The following is a 21,214-nucleotide window of genomic DNA, read 5'->3' on the forward strand; positions in this document are numbered from 1 at the left end:
GGTGGGTGCCGCGCCCCGGGGGCCCGGAAACACAAGCAGCCCGAGCAGGGGGCGAGCACGGAGATGGTCCTTCCAAAGTCGCCTGCGGAGCTGTGCTCCGGCTTTAGCAGCTGGGTAGTGTGTGACCGAACGCCCGCAGCAGTCTGGAGAAGAGCAGATCAAATACTGATGTGCCACCTGGGGTCTCCAAAGGAGGTCACGCGTGTGGGATAGGGGTACCGCGAGACGTGGGGACCAGCGAAGGCTGCTTTCCCCTTCGGTTTTGAAGTCTTCCTCTTCTCATCGCTGAGAACCCTCCACTTACCAGAGAGAATTATCACTGATCTCTTCCCTCTTAACCGCAAAACAGTAACAAACCTCTCAGAGAAGTAGCTGCTAGTCTAGAAGAATCTCTGTGACCAGCCATCAAGGAGGAAATCGGGTGCAAGATATAATGAATATGCTCTCTAGCTGCAGGCATGCGAACAGAAAGCAAAATAGTGTGCCCTCTCGAGGGGGTGCCCCGGTTTGCCTTTCAGCTCTACCTGCAGGACTCTTGCAGGTGTGAAATGTCTGGCTATCCGCCCTGCTCCCACAGAAGCCCTTCTCAGACACCTGTTATTTCCTTATTACTCTTGCACTCCACAGAGACTCAACGTCATCTCTCCCTTGCCATATGTGCATGTATGTAAATATGCACAGTTACAAAAAAAAATATATGATTAAGAGAACAGTCCACAGCTCAGCCTCAAGACTGCTTCCGTAAGGGATCAACCAGGATTTAGTGGCCATATTTAGGCAGATACCTTTTCTTTCCACCCAAACCTCTTGAGCCTTTGAATTCGGCAATATTTTCTTTCAGATTCTGGAAGAATTTTCAGAATTCTAAGTTGCATATTTGTTCTTTTTAATTTAATTTAATTTTTTTTCTTTTTCTTTTCTTTCTTTCTTTCCTTTTTTTGAGGTAGGGTCTTACTGTATAGTCCATACTGGCCTTGAACTCGAGATCTTTCCTCCTCAATCTTCCAAGTGCTGCGATTTCAATGGTGTGCCAAATAAACCCCTGAAGTTTTTGAGAAGCACCGCACAATGAGCCAGAATTGGGGTGACTTTAAACTGCAGCGTTGAAAATATTTATGCCATTTCTGCAAAGTTAAATGAAATTTAATCTGAAGGTCTTTGAGGTTTGCTGCAGTAGCCAGTTCAGGCAGTCTTTGATTTGAGGACTCCGCCTCAAACTTTATGGGACCTGGAAACCTGCATCTCATGGGTTCTTTTGCGGTCAAACATCTCCTTATTAGAAAGATAATTCATACTTTCAGATGTAATCAGCCTTCCTTCCACTCACTTGCACAAGTCCTGCTCTCTAGAGCCATGGGAATAAAGCTAATTCTTCCACATGACGGCTTTGCAAGTATGCAAAGGGAACTATGACCTTTCATAGGATCTTTCAAGGTTTTACCCATCTAGAATTTGGCTTTTATCCACAGAAAACAGCTATACAATTAAATGCAACTAAAAAGATTCTGTTTTATCCTAATAGAGGAGAATGCGGATGTGGCCTCCGCAAGCCCTTAGCTTGAGTCGCCTGCCATCATGGTTCTCCTTCCACCACATTCGTTTGGACAAACCAGGTAAAATCATCCTTCCTTCTGGAATCTGACTTTGAGTCGCGGAGAACAGCTCTACAATTAGACGCAACTGAAAAGATCTTTGGATCATCGTATGAAGTTAGTACTAAATAAAAAGTACTTTTTTGAAATTAATATAGGTGGTCTGTGTACTAGAAAATGGAGATACAGATGATGTAGCATTCTGTACTATGATTAATCCTGAGTCTAGCCATTATCCACAGAAGTGGATCCGTTCTACCTCAACTAAAGGTCAGAGAATTCAGACCTACTCTTGCCCCTTCAAGGTTATGACAGGAGGTTTGACCCAGGGTGTGGCTGCCTACAGGATGCTTGGCCTAAGGTGTGGTTGCTTCATTTCCTGCCTAAACAACAGAATACTTAGCTCAGGATGTAGTTACTTGATGTTTCTGGTATTGAAGAGTAATTACTGTTTGTTCTTTGTGTCTTGGTAAAGCGGTCTTCTGCCTTCCTCCCCCTTTTGGTTTGGGGTGTTTAATGCATATGGAAAATAAAACTGGGCAGGTTCAGTATGCACTGGGTTGCCCTCCCAACTCTACTCCGCGTCTCTGCCTAACGTTTCTAATCTACACGCCCTGCCCTGGAACCCGTCGAGGCTGGACCACAACAATCCACTGAACGAACTAGGCTAATCATCTTCTCAGAATCATTACAAGTTGTCATAAGGAGAAGGAGGAAGAATGCACTTAACAGTATATTTAAAAATAGAAAGGTGTATGAACAAATATTATTCTGTGAATATTATTGTATGAGTGCCAGGCCAGTATTTAAAAAAAATGTATCCTAGCAGGCAGTCACTTAAAATTATTTATTCACTCTTCTGTGTTTGGGTGCTTTGTCTTCATGTATGTCTGTGCACCATGTGCTCTCCTGGTGCCTGGTCTTCTGACAGTGGAGTTCCAGACCCTTATGAGCGGTCATGTGGGTGCTGGGACTCAAACCCAGGGCCTCTGGAAGAGTAGTCAGTGCTCTTAACTTCTGAGCCATCTCTTCAGCCCCATCGTTTTTAATATTAGCAATGCTAAAACCTCACAGTGAAGACAGAATGTCCAATCGGCCATTGGCTGTGTAACTTGGAGAATACTTTCAGTAGCAGTCAGCTCAGGAAGCCAGCCTTAACAGCAAGCATCCCAGAAGGCCAAAACCATAACCTTGGCAGCAAGTGGTGCAGACACTGGGAACTGGTACAGTGAGTCAGTTGGCTTTTGTCCTGATTTCCACATGGGCTCATCAGAGGCCAGGCAAGCTCCCCAACATGAGTTACCCTGCTGCTCACCTGCCCTCAGAGTCTCTGTACCAGGATCCAATCAGAACCTTCCAAAGCCTTCACTTTTTTTCACTATAAAACTTTCTCACTTCCCTGCCTGTCTTTAAACCTCTGCCTTCATGTTTAGTAGATGAATCACTGGTCATAGCAAACTGTGGAGAACTTCTCTCTTCATTCTCATGGACAAGAGCAGTACTTAATCCCTGCCATAGAAGGGCTGTACAGATCATTGTAGTCTACCAGATGGAGAGAAGTGGGAGACGTAACCTGTTGGGACACTCTAAAGCCAATACAATTCTGAATACTGCTAGAGGTAACAGCACTTAGCTGAATGTCCCTCTTCGGCTCTCAGTTCTGTTCCCATCTTTTCTTTAACTGTCTGAGAAAAAGACCCACCAAGCCTATCTGGTATCTATCTATATAACATGTTCCTGGGTATGTTTGCTTTGATTCCCATGTTTTCCTGAAGATCCCACAGAAAAATGATTGGCACCATCTATCACTGTGAGTTCGAGTTACCTACCAGATAGGTCTCACTAAAGTCCCTTGTTACTGCTCACGACTTTCTGTCTGCACAGACATGTGCGAGGTCAGTATGACTCCTGAACCAGGATGCATTTGTCTTTGGGTTATTTGGCTATCAGAGTCCCTAGGTTTTCTTACCAGTTTCCATTGTTTAGAGTCTTTGTTAGAGTTATACCGATCATTTTTACCCTTTTTGTTCTTTGCTCTCATTCTATTCTGTGCTGTGTTGTCTAAAAGTGTTTGCCATGGAGTAGAACATATATGTGGGCTGCTTGAGCTGAGATGCCTTCTCAGACATAGTTCCCCCTCTACCACATTCATTTGCACAAACCAGATCAAGTCATCCTTCCATCTGGAATTTGACTTCAATCCACAAGGAACATTCTCTGTGGTATTCTACCTCCTGGAAGCACAGGTTTCTGGTCTTCATGGGGAAGCAGTTAAGCATCCAGTCAGGGCTAGAGATGCAAAGCATGCACGCACCACCTTTTAGGAAAGGTTTTTAGGATTTATGTGTTGAGTGTTTTGACTCTCTGTGTGTATGTGTGCCACGTCTGTGTCTGGTGCCCATGGAGGTCAGAAGAAGGCATCAGATCCCCTGGAACTGGACTTGGTTGGTTGTGAGTCACCAAGTGGTTGCTGGGAATGGAACCCAGGTCTCCACAAGAGCAGCAGGTGATCTTAACAGTCAAGCCACACCACCACCCCAAGGTTTACTTTCAGCCACCTTCTGCCGGCTCTTAGACGGCCATCTAAGTGATGCTTTCCGCCTTCTTGTGTGCATACTCAGTCTGATTCTAATCCTCATGTCTACCTTGCTAAATGGCACAGTTTTATTAAATATGATTTGGGCCTTCAGTGACCACCCTAGGAAATATTCACTTCAACAAAACTTATTTGAGAGGCACTTTAGAAAGCAAGTGGAGTATAATCTCTGGGACCCAGGGGGAGGGGACAATTTTTTGATTGGTGTGTATGTCAGGGTCATGTCAGAATCCAGTGGCTGTTTGAACCACAGTGCTTTGCAGCAGCTCTTTCTCTTTCACAGGTACTGACAGACAGACACCCTGGCAGGACATTGTCCATGAGTCCCCAGCTAACAGACTTCCAGGTGCCAGGATCTCCCACCTGGAAAGTGAGCTTACATCAAAGGGGTGGGGAATGGGGTGGCAGGGGGGCGGTAGTGGTATTGGTCCCGACCACCTGCCCTCCTTGCTAGGAATCAGAGGGCTTGGATGCAGATCTGTGTTGTGAAACTACCCATCGAGAGAGAGAGAGAGAGAGAGAGAGAGAGAGAGAGAGAGAGAGAGAGAGAGAGGGAGGGAGGGAGGGAGGGAGGGATTGGAGTGTTCTTGAGTACGTAGGAGATATCTCTGATATATCGCAGAGCGAGAGAGGAGGGATGATGAGAGAGAGAGAGAGAGAGAGGAGAGAGAACACTTCTGTTCCATGGGCCCTGCATTCTTCTTTTCAGAATCATCACCAAACTGTGTCTCTGGTGGTCAGAGCCCTCAACATGCTGTTTGTCTGTCCACAGTATTGGATAAATCTTGCGGCCTCAATGAACAAGCTGTCTGTGTCCTCTGTCAGATCTGAGACTATGCAATATAGAGGCCTCCAGGTGAAAACCTTATACGCAAGTGGCTTCACTAAAAGATTCTTTGGACAGATAGCCTGTAATCAGCTTGACTAAAAGAACACCCAAGTAGAGCCATCACACAGTCAATTCTCCTTTTGTTCTCCACTCGACATTCGTGCCTCCCTTCCCCTTGTAGCTTTTTGATTATGTTTTTCCCTCCTTTCTTTCTTTTCTCCCCCTTCTTCAGAGTTCTTGTCTTCTCCCAACAACTCTCTTAAAATGCCGAATGTTATCTGCTTCTGGCGAGCCTTCCCTTTAGAAGTCAGGCATGCAGACAACTGTAGGATTTAAACCTCTGTCCCAAGACCAATTCAGAGTTATAATGAAAGAGCCCCCAAGGCCCCAACAGAGGAGCAAATATGCACAGGAAAACTTGAAATTCTTTGGACAAGGAGCACCACTCTGTGATGGTTTGTGCTAACCTGTCAACTCGATAGGATCTAGGCTCGTGGAGGAGACTGGCCGCTCCACAGGCTTGTGGGGAATTATCTTGATTACATTAATTGATTGTGAGATCTTTATGGTGGGAAAGGCCACTCTTTGAATGTGGGTTCTGAAATGTTTCAAGGAAAGTGTGGGCCCAGCGCTAGCGTGCATCCATCGTTGCCTGTTTCCTGATTGTGAATGTGGTGTGCCCAGCTGCTTCAAGCACCTGCTGCCTCCATTTCCCGGCCATGATGGACTGCAACCTCGAACTGTGAGGCAGAACCAGCCCTTTCTCCCCTAAATGGCTTTTGTAAGAGCATTTTATCATGGCAACAGGGAAAGAGACTAAGACGCCAACCTTTATCAACTTGTACATATGTTGCTAAGAACCCCAATGCTAACGCTGGGTGGCAAAGGTTTATTATTGGACTGACCCAGAGAGGAACCTGCAGGATGTTTCTTTCCACGATCAAATAAAACACACGAAAACAAAAATAGGTTAAAGGCCCAGCAAAGTCATGCTGTGTACGTATATTCCACTAAAAATTATTTGGATTTGGGATTGAAGAGACAGCTCAGTCAGAGAGGACACCAACAAGTCAGGAAAGGATTCAGTCTGAGCCCAGTTTGCTGAGCCAAAGAGTTTGGTGGGGACATGTAGATGAGCAGCAGTGACAGAAAAGCAGCTCTATCACCAGGAAGTCTCTCAGGTCACACACAGGAAGCCACACCACAAAAGATAAAGCATGAGAAATCGCAGTATTGAAAAGACTCCTGTGGGGAAGGGAGCTGGAGAGATGGATCAATGGTTAAGAATACTGACTGCTCTTCTAGAGGACCAGGGTTCAATTCCCAGAACCCACATAGCAGCTCATAGCTGTCTGTAATTTCAGTTTCAGAGGATCTGAAACCCATGCTAATATACATTTTAAAAAATAAAATAAAATAAAAAGACCCGTGGGTGAGGATAGGCAGTTACACTACAGTCCAGTCAAGTATTTGCCTCCCATGTAGCCTTGAAGAAGGGAGGAGCCTTGCTAGTATCCTTTGAAAGCTTCCAGTAGAAGGGGAACCTCGTGAATGTCTGCTTCCCACAGAACCTTTAGTAACTCCCACAGAGAATCTTTTTGTCACTTGAAGAGGAATCACGTGTTACAATTGAAATTGGAGGTGGAAGTTAAAAATCCTGTCACTACATGAGTTTTTGTTAAACTATATTCCTGTAAATGAAGCAAAACCAGCTCAGATTGCAGAACTCATCACATTTTTGAAGTCCCCAGCCCCACTCCCTGAAGGCAGGGGAATAGAATTGTAGCAGAGAGGAGGTTTACTTCTGGAGTGGTAGAGAAATGAGTTTTTTCTCACTTCTGCTAGGACTCCCATCAGAAACAAGAAGGTAGGTGTGGTGGCTCACACCCGGAATCCAAGCACTCTGTAGGCTGAGCCATGAGAACCAAAAACTTGAGGGCCGCCTGGGCTAGATAAGAAAGCAGACCGTCACAAATACACACAGAGAAATGAACAAGTTGAGATATTTTATTTTATTTTTCATTACATGTATGCTTATGTGTGTGGAGGGGTGTGATCTCATGAGTGTGGGTGCCCATGGAGGCCGGAAGAGGACATCGGACCCCCCCTGGAGCTGGAGTTACAGGGATCTGTGAGCTTTCTGGATACAGTGCTGGGAAAACATTTAGAAAGATTATTTCGGGGCATGACTTACTTGTGAATATAACAATCCTAGAAAATCAAAAGATGAAGCCTGGTTGAGAGGCAGATTCCTAGGGAATCCTTTACCTCCTTTGGGTTGGCCTTATTTATTTTTAGGAATGGTATGTTGAATGACTCCAGGCTGAAACTCTCCAGGCCTCTAAATCTGGGGTGTCCCAACTGTTGGATGAATGATTCAGGGGCATAATTTACCAGAACTGCTATGACAAAACTACATGCTTCCAAATAAGTATGTAGCCACAACTACTAACTTCCAAAGGCTGGTTCTTACAACATTATGGTCTATTCATTTGAGGACACTCTGGCTATCCTTCTGGGAACCAGTATGTCTATGCATTTAGACACTTCTCCCCTAATATTAGACTCTGTTGGAAGCAGATTAGGTAACTTCATAATTAACAGAGACGGTGGATAAAAACTGCTCTTGTCTGGAGAGTTGACCCTAACACCCCCTCGTATTGTATTCCTTCTACAGCAATCAGGAGAGAGGGCCCTGCAGCTAGCCTGGGCAGAACAGTAGAGCTGTCCCTGGTGATGTGAGTGAGGGGGACCTGGATCTGAGGGCCCCAAGGTCGTGAGAATTGGTCCCGCTCCTTGCTGTAGTCTGTACTGGGTGAGTTACCAAGGCAGTGCTGGACAGCTCGAGCCAGCAGTGACAATAAGGGAAAGCCAGTCAGCTACCAACCCAACTATCACTCAGGTCCAGAATCAGGGCTATGAGTTTGCCTACCCCAACACTCAGAGTCTATGAACTGTTGGAACATGTAAAAAAGATGAATCTACAGATCCAAAACAGCAAGATCTTCTCGGTACAGGACAGCAACAGGATAGCCAAGAGGAGCCCCAGTGAGAGTCCATTATTGTTGGTGTAGCAAAAACCAAAGGCCTCATGCCAGATCAATGAATCAAGGTAATGAACACTTGCAAGCAAAGATGAATGGACTCAACGGGCCATTACAGCTTCCATGACAAGATTCTTCCTCTTCTATTTAAAATTTTATTTTTGGTTTTGTTTTGTTTGGTTTGGTTTTGGCTTTTCTCTTAAATTTGGTTTTGATTTGAGGTGGGGGAGGGGGAGGTTGCAAGGGCCAAGGGCAAATGTGAGGAGACAGGAAGCTAAGTGGGATTAGAATGCATGATGAGAGAGCCACAAAGAATCAATAAAAGTTTTTTTTAATAGGTAAGCTATGCCCAGTGTAAAGCAAAACAAAACAAAAAACGAAACCAAACTGCTCTTGGGCCTCATTGGAAGAACTCTTACTAGGTACTGTCATCAGGAAACGCAGCAGTGAAACTCCAGCATCCCATTACTGACTTCATGTTTTACAACTGCAAGTAGCGTTTTCTTTAATGAAATGTCTGAGATAACATACACATACTGGCATTTTTCTCGCCAGTAAAATCTAGGGACCCTACAACAGCAAGGCTAGAACAACCAAATATAGATGAAGCAGAAGAAAATGACCTAAAAAATAACTTCAGGAGAATGTTTGAAATACTTGAAGAGGAAATGAAAAATTCCCTCAAAAAATGGAGGAAAAGACAAACAAAAAAAAATTGAAGGACATCAGCAAATCCCTTAAAGAAAACCAAGAAAGAAAAACAATCAAATATATAAAAGAAACTATTTAAGACTTGAAAACTGAAATAGAGACAATAAAGAAAACACAAGCTGAGGGAATTATAGAAACAAATCATGAGAAAATGATCAAGAACCACAAACGCAAGCATAAACAGCAGAATACAAAAGAAAAAAGAGAGAATCTCAAGCGCTGAAGATACAATAGAGAAAATAGACTCGTCAGTCAAAGAAAACATTAAATCTAACAAAGGCTTAACCCAAAATATCCAGGAAATATGGGACACCATGAAAGGCCAAACCTAAGAAGAATAGGTATAGAGCTGGATCAGGGCGCTGGGACTGCGTAGGGAGTGCAACCAGCGGGCAGGAGCTTCTTTGTTTCATTAGCCTGCCTGCAGCAAGGTAGGCCCTCTCCGGAACTCCCTGGCCAGCAAAGACACTGGATATTAGGACCAGAAAACACATCTGGGAGGGCCAGAAGACACATCTGGGAGGACCAGAAGACACATCTGGGAGCAAAGACACCAGATACTAGCACCAGAAGACTCATCTGGGAGCAAAGACACCGATATTCGTACCAGAAGACACATCTGGGAGCAAAGACACCAGATCTTAAAACCGAAAGACACATCTGGGAGGCGTCCCTCAGCTACCAGGAATCCCTGATTCAGTGCTGTGGAGTCCCATCTGGATGGCCTTCCCTAGTGTATTCAAGTGTCCTGACCTTGTATCAAGGCCACCTAACCAGACTGGGGAGAGGCTGCCCTCCAGGCAGGTCTGAGGAGCCCGGCAAGGGAGTGCAGGCTCCTTCAGATTGTGCTGCAAGGAATAGTTCCTGCTCTGGTACTGAGGAGATCCACCCAGATTCAGTCAGAGCAAGGACTGGAACAAGTCACCAAGTCTCTCCTAGCTCCATTTGAAGGAAGAAATAAGCAGGCGCCAATGCAAGAACTCATCCAACAACCCGAAAGGCAACATGACATCATCAGAATCCAGTCATCCCGAAACAACAAGAATTGAACACCCTACTCCAGAAGAAATAGAAGAAATTGACCTTAAACAGTACTTTATGAAAATAATAGAGGACCTTAAACAGGAGGTAAAAAACTGCCATAAAGAAATGGAGATGACAAACAAAAAGGTAGACGAAATAAATAAATCTCTCAAGATACCCAAGAAAAACAAGAAAAACAAGAAAAAGCAATCAAACAGGTAAGGGAAACAGTACAAGACCTGAAAAATGAAATGGAGGTAATGAGGAAAACACAATCCGAGGGAAGACTGGAAATGGAAATTCTGAGTAAATGAACAGAAACTTCAGAGACAAGTATTTCCAACCAAATACAAGAGATGGAAGAAAGAATCTAGGACTCTGAAGATACTATAGAGGAAATAAACTCACAGATTAAAGAACAAAACAAATCCAACAAATTCTTAACACAAAACATCCAGGAAATTTGGGACACCATGAAAAGACCAAACTTAAGAATAATTGGGGTAGAAGAAGGAGAATTACAACTCAAAGGCCCAGAAAAGATATTAAACAAAATTATAGAAGAAAATTCCCCCAACCTAAAGAAGGATATTCCTATGAAGCTACAAGAAGCCTAAAGAACATCAAATAGACTGGATCAAAAGAAAGCATCCCCGTGCCATATAATAATCAAAACACAAAACATACAGAATAAAGAACAGATATTAAGAGCTGCAAAGGAAAAAGGTCAAGTAACATACAAAGGGAAACCTATCAGAATTACTCCTGACTTCTCACTGGAAACCATGAAAGCCAGAAGGTCTTGGATAGATGTGCTACAGACACAAAGGGAACATGGATGCAAGCCCAGACTACTATACCTGGCAAAGCTAGCATTCACCATCAATGGAGAAAACAAGATATTCCAGGACAAAAACAGATTTAAACAATACGTAGCCACAAATCCAGCCTTGCAGAAAGTAATAGAAGGAAAATCACAAACCAAGGAGTCCAACAACACCCACAATAACTCAGGCATCTAGCGACCCTTCACCAGCACAACTAGAAGAAGGGAAACACACAAACTCTACTACGAAAAAATGACCAGAGTTAACAACCACTGGTCATTAATATCACTTAATATCAATGGACTCAATTCACCTATAAAAAGGCACAGGCTAAGAGATTGGATACGAAAACAGGATCCAACATTCTGCTGTTTACAAGAAACACACCTCAACCACAAAGACAGACACCTACTCAGAGTAAAGGGTTGGGAAAAGGTTTATCAAGAAAATGGACCTAAGAAACAAGCCGGTGTGGCCATATTAATTTCTAACAAAGTTGACTTCAAACTAAAATCAATCAGAAGAGATGGAAAGGGACACTTTATACTCATAACAGGAAAAATCCTTCAGAATGAAGTCTCAATCCTGAATATCTATGCCCCTAATATAAAAGCACCCACTTATGTAAAAGAAACACTTCTAGAACTCAAGGCAGCCATCAAACCACACACACTAATAGTAGGAGACTTCAACACTCCTCCCTCACCAATGGACAGGTCAATCAGACAGAAACCTAACAGAGAATTGAAAGACTTAATGGAGGTAATGAACCAAATGGACTTAACAGACATCTATAGAACATTCCACCCAAATAGGAAAGAATATACCTTCTTCTCTGTGGCTCATGGAACCTTTTCGAAAATTGACCATATACTTGGTAACAAAGCAAACTTCCACAGTTACAAAAAAATATTAGTAACCACCTGTGTCTTATCAGATCACCATGGATTAAAATTAGAATTCAACAACAATGCTACCCCCAGAAAGCCCACAAACTCATGGAAACTGAACAGTCAACTACTGAACCACACCTGGGTCAAGGAAGAAATAAAGAAAGAAATTAAAGTCTTTCTTGAATTTAATGAAAACAAAGACACAACATACTCAAACCTATGGGACACAATGAAAGCAGTGCTAAGAGGAAAGTTCATAGCACTAAGTTCCCACTTAAAGAAAACGGAGAAAGCACTCATTGGTGACTTAACAGCACACCTGAAAGCTCTGGAAAAAAAAGAAGCAGACTCACCTAGGAGGAGTAGAAGACTGGAAATAATCAAACTGAGGACAGAAATCAACAAAATAGAAACACAGAAAACAATCCAAAGAATCAATGAAACAAAAAGCTGGTTCTTGGAGAAAATCAACAAGATTGACAAACCCCTATCCAAACTAATCAAACGGCAGAGAGAGAACACACAAATTAATAAGATCAGAAATGAAAAGGGGGATATAACCACAGACACAGAGGAAATTCAGAGAATCATTAGACCTTACTACAAAAGCCTGTATGCCACAAAATTGGAAAATGTAAAAGAAATGGACATTTTTTTTAGATAAGTACCATATACCAAAGTTAAACCAGGACCAGGTAAATGCTCTAAGTAGTCCTGTTAGTCGTGAAGAATTAGAAACAGTTATCAAAAACCTCCCTACCAAAAAGAGCCCAGGACCAGATGGTTTCAATGCAGAATTCTACCAGAACTTTCAAGAAGACCTAATACCTATACTCCTTAAGGTATTTCATAATATAGAAACAGAAGAGTCACTGCCAAATTCCTTTTATGAAGCTACAGTTACCCTGATACCTAAACCACACAAAGAGTCAACCAAGAAAGAGAATTACAGGCCAATCTCACTCATGAACATTGATGCAAAAATTCTCAATAAAATACTGGCAAACCGAATCCAAGAACACATTAGAAAAATTATCCATTACGATCAAGTAGGCTTTATCCCAGAGATGCAGGGCTGGTTCAACATATGAAAATCTATCAATGTAATCCATCATATAAATAAACTGAAGGAAAAAAACCATATGATCATCTCATTAGATGCTGAAAAAGCATTTGACAAAGTTCAACACCCCTTTAAGATAAAGGTCTTAGAGAGATTAGAGATACAAGGGTCATTCTTAAATACAATAAAGGCTATTTACAGCAAGCCAACAGCTAACAACAAATTAAACGGAGAGAAACTCAAGGCCATCCCACTAAATTCAGGAACACGACAAGGCTGTCCACTCTCTCCTTATCTCTTCAATATAGTGCTTGAAGTTCTAGCAATAGCAATAAGACAACATAAAGGAATCAAGGGGATTCGATTAGGAAAGGAAGAAGTTAAACTTTCGTTATTTGCAGATGATATGATAGTATACGTAAGCAACCCCAAAATCTCCACAAAAGTACTCATACAGCTGCTAAACTCCTTCAGTTACGTGGCAGAATACAAGATCAACTCCAAAAAAAATCAGATCTTGAGAGGACAATAATCAACTTTATATGGAAAAGCAAGAAACCCAGGATAGCCAAAACAATCTTATACAATAAAGGTACTTCTGGAGGCATTACCATCCCTGACTTCAAACTCTATTACAGAGCTATAGTATTGAAAACTGCTTGGTATTGGCATAAAAACAGAGAAGTCAACCAATGGAATCGTATAGAAGACCCGGATCTTAAACCACAAACCTATGAACACCTGATTTTTGATAAAGTAGCCAAAAGTACACAATGGAAGAAAGAGGGCATCTTGAACAAATGGTGCTGGCATAACTGGATGTCAACCTGTAGAAGAATGAAAGTAGATCCATATCTATCATCATGCACAAAACTCAAGTCCAAATGGATTAAAGACCTCAATATTAATCTGAACACACTGAGTGGGATAGAGGAGAAAGTGGGAAGTACTCTACAACAAATGGGCACAGGAGACCATTTCCTACGTATAACCCCAGCTGCACAGACATTAAGGGCAACATTGAATAAATGGGACCTCCTGAAGCTGAGCAGCTTCTGTAAAGCAAAGGACACTGTCACTATGACACAAAGGCAGCCTACTGACTGGGAAAAGATCTTCACCAACCCTGCAACTGACAAAGGTCTGATCTCTAAAATATATAAGGAACTCAAGAGACTAGACTTTAAAATGCCAGTTAACCCAATTAAAAAATGGGGCGCTGAACTGAACAGAGAATTCTCAACAGAAGAAGTTCAAATGGCCATAAGACACTTAAGATTATGCTCAACCTCCTTAGCTATCAGGGAAATGCAAATCAAAACAACTTTGAGATACCATCTTACACCTGTCAGATTGGCTAAAATCAAAAACACCAATGATAACCTTTGCTGGAGAGGTTGTGGGGTAAGGGGTACACTCATCTATTGCTGGTGGGAGCAATGTGCAACCACTTTGGAAAGCAGTGTGGCGGCTTCTCAGGAAATTTGGGATCAACCTACCCCAGGACCCAGTAATTCCACTCTTGGGAATTTACCCAAGAGATGCCCAATCATACAACAAAAGCATCTGCTCAACTATGTTCATAACAGCATTATTTGTAATAGCCAGATCCTGGAAACAACCTAGATGCCCTTCAGTGGAAGAATGGATGAAGAAACTGTGGAATATATACATGTTAGAATACTACTCAGCGGTAAAAAACAATGACATCTTTAATTTTGCATGCAAATGGATGAAAATAGAAAACACTATTCTGAGTGAGGTAATCCAGACCAAAAAAAGATGAACATGGGATGTACTCACTCATAATCGGTATCTAGCCATAATTAAAGGACATCGAGCCTATAATTCGGGATCCTTGAGAAGTTAATAAGAAGGTGAACCCAAAGAAAAACATATAGTAATCCTCCTGGATATTGGAAGTAGACAAGATCACCGGGCAAAAATTGGGAACTTGGGGGTGGGGTGGGACGGGGCCAAGAGGAAATGGGGAGAGAAAAGTGTGAAGGGGAGAATAGGGAGAGCTCGGAGGAATGGGATGCTTGGGATACAGGAAGGGTGGATATGGGAGCAGGGAAGCATATATCTTAATTAAGGGAGCCATCTGAGGGTTGTCAAGAGACTTGACTCTAGAGGGGTTCCCCGGTTTCCAGGGAGATGCCCCCAGCTAGTTCCTTGGGCAGCTGAGGAGAGGGAGCCGGAAAAGGCCAGATCTTATAGCCATACTGATGAATTTCTTGCATATCACCATAGAACCTCCACCTGGCGATGGATGAAGAAAATGACTGAGCCCCACATTGGAGCATCGGACTGAGCTCCCAAGGTCCTGATGAGGAGCAGAAGGAGCGAGAACATGAGAAAGAAAGTCAGGATCGTGAGGGGTGCGTTCACCCATGGAGACAGTGGGACATAACTAACAGGAGATCACCAACTCCAGTTGGATTGGGACTGATGGAACATGCGACCAATGCGGACTCTCTGAATGTGGCCTACGGTGGAGGCTGCCTGAGAAGCCAAGGACAATGGCGCTGGGCTTTGATTCTTCTGCATGGACGGGCTCTATGGGAGCCTTGTCAGCTTGGCTGATCACCTTCCTGGACCTGGGAGGAGTTGGGAGAACCTTGGACTTAACATAGAGTAGGGAACCCTGATGGCTCCTTGGCCTGGAGAGGGAGGAAGGGGGGTTATGGGTGGAGGAGAGAGGAGGGAAGGGGGAGGATTAGGGGAGGAGATGGAAATTTTAAAATAAAAAAATAAACCAAAAAAAATAAAAATAAAAAAGAATAGGTATAGAAGAAGGAGAAGTTGTTCACCTCAAAAGCACAGAAAATATATTTAGCAAAATCATAGAAGAAAACTTTCCCAACCTAAAGAAAGATATTTCTGTGAAGATACAAGAAGTGTACAGAACACCAAACAGACTGATCAAAAAAAAGTCCCCTTGCCATGTAGTAATCAAAACACTAGACATACAGAATAAAGAAAGAATATTCAGAGCTGCAAAGGAAAAAGGCCAAGTAACATATAAAGGCAGACCTATCAAAATTACACCTGACTTTTTATTGGAGACAATGAAAGCTAGAAGGTCATGTTCAACCGTTATGCAGACATTAAAAGACCACAGATGCCAGCCCAGACTACTATACCCAGCAAAACTATCAATCACCATAGAAGGACAAAACAAGTTATTCCATGACAAAGCCAGATTTAACCAATATTTAGCCATGAACCCAGCCCTACTCAAAATACTAGAAGGAGAACTCCAACCCAAGGAAGTTTGCTACATCAACAAAACATAGACAATTGGTGGTCTCATAGCAGCAAATCCCAAAGAATGGGAAAATACACAAATTAACATCACTAACAACAAAAACCAAATTTATAGGAGATAGCAATCACTGGTCATTAATATCCCTTAATATAAATGGACTCAACTCACCTATAAAAAGACACAGGCAAACAGATTGATACGAAAAAAGAATCCATCCTTCTTCTGCATGCAAGAAACACACCTCAACCTCAAAGACAGATATCGCCTTTGAGTAAAGGGTTGGGGAAATTTTTTCCAATCAAATGGACCTAAGAAACAAGCTGGTGTAGCTATCCTAATATCTAACAAAATAGACTTCAAACTAAAATCAACCAAAAGAGACAAAGAAGGACATTTCATATTAGTCACAGGAAAAATCCATCAACAGAAAATCTCAATACTGAACATATATGCCCCTAATACAAGATCACCCACATATGTAAAAGAAACACTTCTAAAGCCTAAATCTACATTAAATCCCACACACTAAGAGTGAGAGACTTCAACAATCCCCTCTCACCAGTGGACTGGTCAGTCAGGCAAAAAATTTACAGAGAAATAACGGAACTAACAGATGTTATGACTCAAATGGACTTAACAGACATCTATAGAATATTCCATCCAAACAGAAAAGAATATACCTTCTTCTCAGCACCTCATGGAACCTTCTCAAAAACTGACCACATACTCTGTAACAAACCAAACCTCAACAGATAAAAAAATTGGAAAAACCACATGTATCTTATCAGATCACCATGGCTTAAAACTAGAAATCAAGAGCAATACTAATTCCAGAAAGCACACAAACACATGGAAATTAAACTGCTCACCTGAATCATCAATGGGTCAAGGAAGAAATAAAGGGAGAAATTAAAGACTTCCTAAAATTAAATGAAAATGACCACACAACATACCCAAATTTATGGGGCATAATGAAAGCAGTGTTAAGAGGAAAGTTCATAGCACTAAATGCCTACATAATGAATCTGGAAAAATCCCACACTAGTGAGTTAACAGAACATCTGAAAACTTTAGAACAAAAAGAAGCAAACTCACCCAAGAGAACTAGACAGAAGCAAATAATCAAATTGAGAGCTGAAATCAACAAACAAATAGAAACAAAGAAAACAATACAAAGAATCAATGAGACAAAGAGTTGTTTCTTCGAGAAAATAAACAAAATAGGCAAAACTTTATGCAAACTAACCAAAAGGCAGAGAAAGAATATCCAAATTAACAAAATCAGAAAGGAAAAAGTGGACATAACAACAGACACACAGGAAATACAGAGAATCATCAGGTCATATTTTAAAAGCCTGTACTCCACAAAACTGGAAAACTGAAAGGAAATGGACAAATTTCTGGATAAATATCACTTAACAAAATTAAATCAAGACCAAATAAGCAAATTAAACAGACCTATAACTGCTGAAGAAACAAAAACAGTCATCAAAAGTCTCCCAACCCCCCCACCCCCAAAAAAAGCCCAGGACCAAATGGTTTCCGTTCAGAATTCTACAAGATTTTCAAAGAAGAACTAATACCAATACTCCTCAAATTATTCCACACAATAGAAACAGAAGGAACATTGCCAAACTTTTTATGAGGCTGCAATTATGCTGATACCTAAACCACAGAAAGACATTACTAAGAAAGAGAATTACAGACCAAGCTCACTCATGAACATTGATTCAAAAATACTAAATAAAATACTGGCAAATCGAATCCAAGAACACATCAGAACCATCATCCACCATGATCAAGTCGGCTTCATCCCAGACATACAGGGATGGTTCAACATATGAAAATCTGTCAACGTAATCCACCATATAAACAAGCTGAAAAATAAAAACCACATGATCATCTCATTAGATGCCGAAAAAGCATCTGACAAAATACAACATCCCTTCATGATAAAGGTCTTGGAGAGAGCAGGGATACAAGGAATATATCTGAACATAATAAAGGCAGTACACACCAAGGGAACAGCCAACATCAAACTAAATGGATAGAAATTCCCAGTAATCTCAAAACAAGGTTGTCCAATCTCTCTATATCTATTCAATATAGTTCTTGAGGTCCTTGCTAGAGCAATAAGACAACAAAAGGAGATCAAGGGGATACAAATCAGAAAAGATGAAGTCAGACTCTCACTATTTGTTGATGATATGATAGTTTTCCTAAGCCATCCCAAAAATGTTACCAAGGAACTTCTTCAACTCATAAATACGTTCAGTAATATAGCAGGATAAAAGATTAACTCAAAAAAATCAGTAGCCCTGCTGAATAAGGTACCGAGCCATGTGACTAACACAGACAAGAATTATGGGCTGATACAAGTTATAAGAATTAATTAATAAGAAGCCTGAGCTACTAGACCAATCAGTTTATGATTAATGTAGGCCTCTCTGTGATTTCTTTGGGACTTAATGGCAGTGGGAATTGGGCAGGACAGAAAACTCAGCCAACAGGGAACCACACAGTCTACGTTATTTATTTGGCTTCTTTCACTCAGCATAATAAAATGAGATGCATCAAGGCTATTGTAGCAATGGTTTGATAATATTTCTTGCTGAGCGGTGTTTCCTTGTATAGATATACAATAATCTGTTTTTGCATTCACCTGTTGGTGAGTGTTTATCTGGGATAACAGCATTTGGCTATGGCAAATAAAGCTGTTGCATGCATAAATCTTCGTAACCACATATTTTCTCCCTTTTTGGTAAAGATACAGAATTAGAATGATTGGATCACACAGTAGGCTCCAGACACCTTATCTGTTTATTATTGTTGAGTTTCAGAGAGCTCTTAATATGTACTAAAATATGTCTTTAATTGATATATTCTTTGGAAAGATTTTTTTAAAAAACCCAGTCTGTGGACTTTTTGATTTCTTAAGAAAAAGTGTGGATCCCTTGAACCAAGGCATATTAGCACTTGGCTCCAGCATGTTGTCACCATTCCAACCAGAAATTGGCACAAATGCTACTGTGTCAGGGTTGTAGCCAATTTTCTTAATGTAGGTGCTGACTTCCTTAACAATTTCCTCGTATCTCTTCTGGCTGTAGGGTGGCTCGGTGGAATCCATTTTGTTGACACCAACAATTAGCTGTTTCACTCCCAGGGTGTAAGGCAAAAGTGCATCCAGATGGTAGTGCCAGTGGGAACACCCTGTTGGAAGCTTTTGGATTGGTGTCCTGCCACCAACTCATCCAACTGACAAGCCTCTTCGACTGACTCTCCAGGACGTCTATAAAATTGGTGGTATTGGGACTGTTCCTGTGGGCCGAGTGGAGACCGATGTTTTAAAACCTGGCATGGTTGTGACCTTTGCTCTAGTCAATGTGACGGCAGAAGTAAAGTCTGTTGAAATGCACAATGAAGCTTTGAGTGAAGCTCTTCCTGGGGACAATGTAGGCTTCAATGTGAAGAATGTGTCTGTCAAAGACATTAGATATGGCAACATTGGTGGTGACGGCAAAAATGACCCACCAATGGAAGCTGCTGGCCTCACTACTCAGGTGATTATTCTGAACCACCCAGGCCAAATTAGTGCTGACTATGCCCCTGTACTAGATTGTCACACAGCTCATACAGTATGCAAATTTGCTGAGCTTAAAGAAAAGACTGATTGTTGTTCTGGCAAGAAGCTGGAAGATGGTCCTAAATTCTTGAAATCCGGTGATGCAGCCATTGGTGTTATGGTTCCTGGCAAGCCCGTGTGTGTTGAGAGCTTCTCTGACTATCCTCCACTGTGTTGCTTTGCTGTTTGTGACATGAGGCAGACAGTTGCTGTGGCTGTCATCAAAGCTGTAGACAAGAAGGCTGCTGGAGCTGGCAAGGTCACCAAGTCTGCCCAGAAAGCTCAGAAGGCTAAATGAATATTATCCCTAACACCTGCCACCCCAGTCTTAATCAGTGGTGGAAGAACGGTCTCAGCATTGTTTGTCTCAATTGGCCATTTAAGTTTAATAGTAAAAGACTGGTTAATGATAACATTGCATCGTAAAACCTTCAGAAGGAAAGGAGAATGTTTTGTGGACCATTTTTGTGTGTGTGTGTGTGTGTGTGTGTGTGTGTGTGTGGCAGTTTTAAGTTATTAGTTTTCAAAATCAGTACTTTTTAATGGAAACAACTTGACCAAAAATCTGTCAGAATTTTGAGACCCATTAAAACAAGTTTAATTGAGAAAAAAGAAAAAAAAGTGTGGAAAGAAAAATTAAATTTTGATGAAATTCAAATTATCTTTCGTGGATTATGTTTGCCCAATCCACATATTTTCTTCAATGTTTTCTGGCTTACAGTTTTAGATTTTATGTTTAGTTTTACAATAAATTGTGTGTATGCATAACTGTGTGTCTGTGTGCATGCATGTGTACATGTCTGTACATGTGGAGGCCAGAGGTCAATGTCAGGCATCTTTATCCACATTTGTTTTCAAGACAGGGTTTTTCTGTGTGTCACTGGCTGTCCTGGAACTGGCTCGGTAGATCAGATTGGCCTTGAACTCACAGAGATCTGCCTGTCTCTGCCTCCTGAATAATGGGAGTAAAGACGTGCAGGATTTCTCACTGAACCTGGAGCCCTATTCAATTGGACTGGCTAGCTAATGAGCTCCAGGGGTCCACCTGTCTTTGCCTCCCCAGCACTAGGATTATGTTCTAGTTTCCATTGTCCTTACTTTGATAAGATACCCTAATTGAAAGTAACATAGAGGAAGAAAGGGTTTGTTTGGTTTCTAGTTCCCGATTACATCTCACCATCGAGGGAAGTCACGGTAGGAATTCAAGACAGAACCTTGAAGGCTGACATTCTTGCTCTTCCACACGGCACAGTCTCAGACCGTGGAACTCACTTTCTAGCCAAGAGCCACAGCAGGGACATTGACATGCTGCTTGTTGGCTGGCTTGCAGGCTGGCTTATACTACTCTATCTTTTTCATACAGTTCAGGACCACTTGCCTAGGTATGGTGCTACCCAGAGTGGGTTGGGCCTGTCTATGCCAATTAATAATCAAGGCAATACCCCACAGACTGCCAACAGGCAATTTTGATCTAGGTAATCCCTCAGTTGAGGCTCTGTTTGTTCTCAGGTGATACTAGGTTGTGACAAGATGACAATTAAAATTAACCAGCACAGATTACAAGTGCACACCACTATGCCTGGCTTGGAGATGGAACTTGGGTCTTCATTTCTAGGCAGGAGGTACTTTACCAGTGAAGCCATATCTTCAACCCTGCCACGGACCGACTCTCTTGGAGATCGGAGACTGAGGGAGAACAGGGGTGAAGGCTAGGGGAAATCAGGAATCGGCGAGGAAATGACA

The 21,214-nt window shown here is 42.0% G+C and overlaps 1 pseudogene; it reads left to right on the forward strand.

Annotated features, from left to right (window-relative positions):
• The first annotated feature begins 2,491 nt into the window (after positions 1-2,491).
• Positions 2,492-19,884, forward strand: LOC119824237 (annotated as a pseudogene).
• Positions 19,885-21,214: the final 1,330 nt, after the last annotated feature.

Source organism: Arvicola amphibius, chromosome 10, assembly GCF_903992535.2.
Source record: "Arvicola amphibius chromosome 10, mArvAmp1.2, whole genome shotgun sequence".
NCBI classification, from domain to species: Eukaryota; Metazoa; Chordata; class Mammalia; order Rodentia; family Cricetidae; genus Arvicola; species Arvicola amphibius.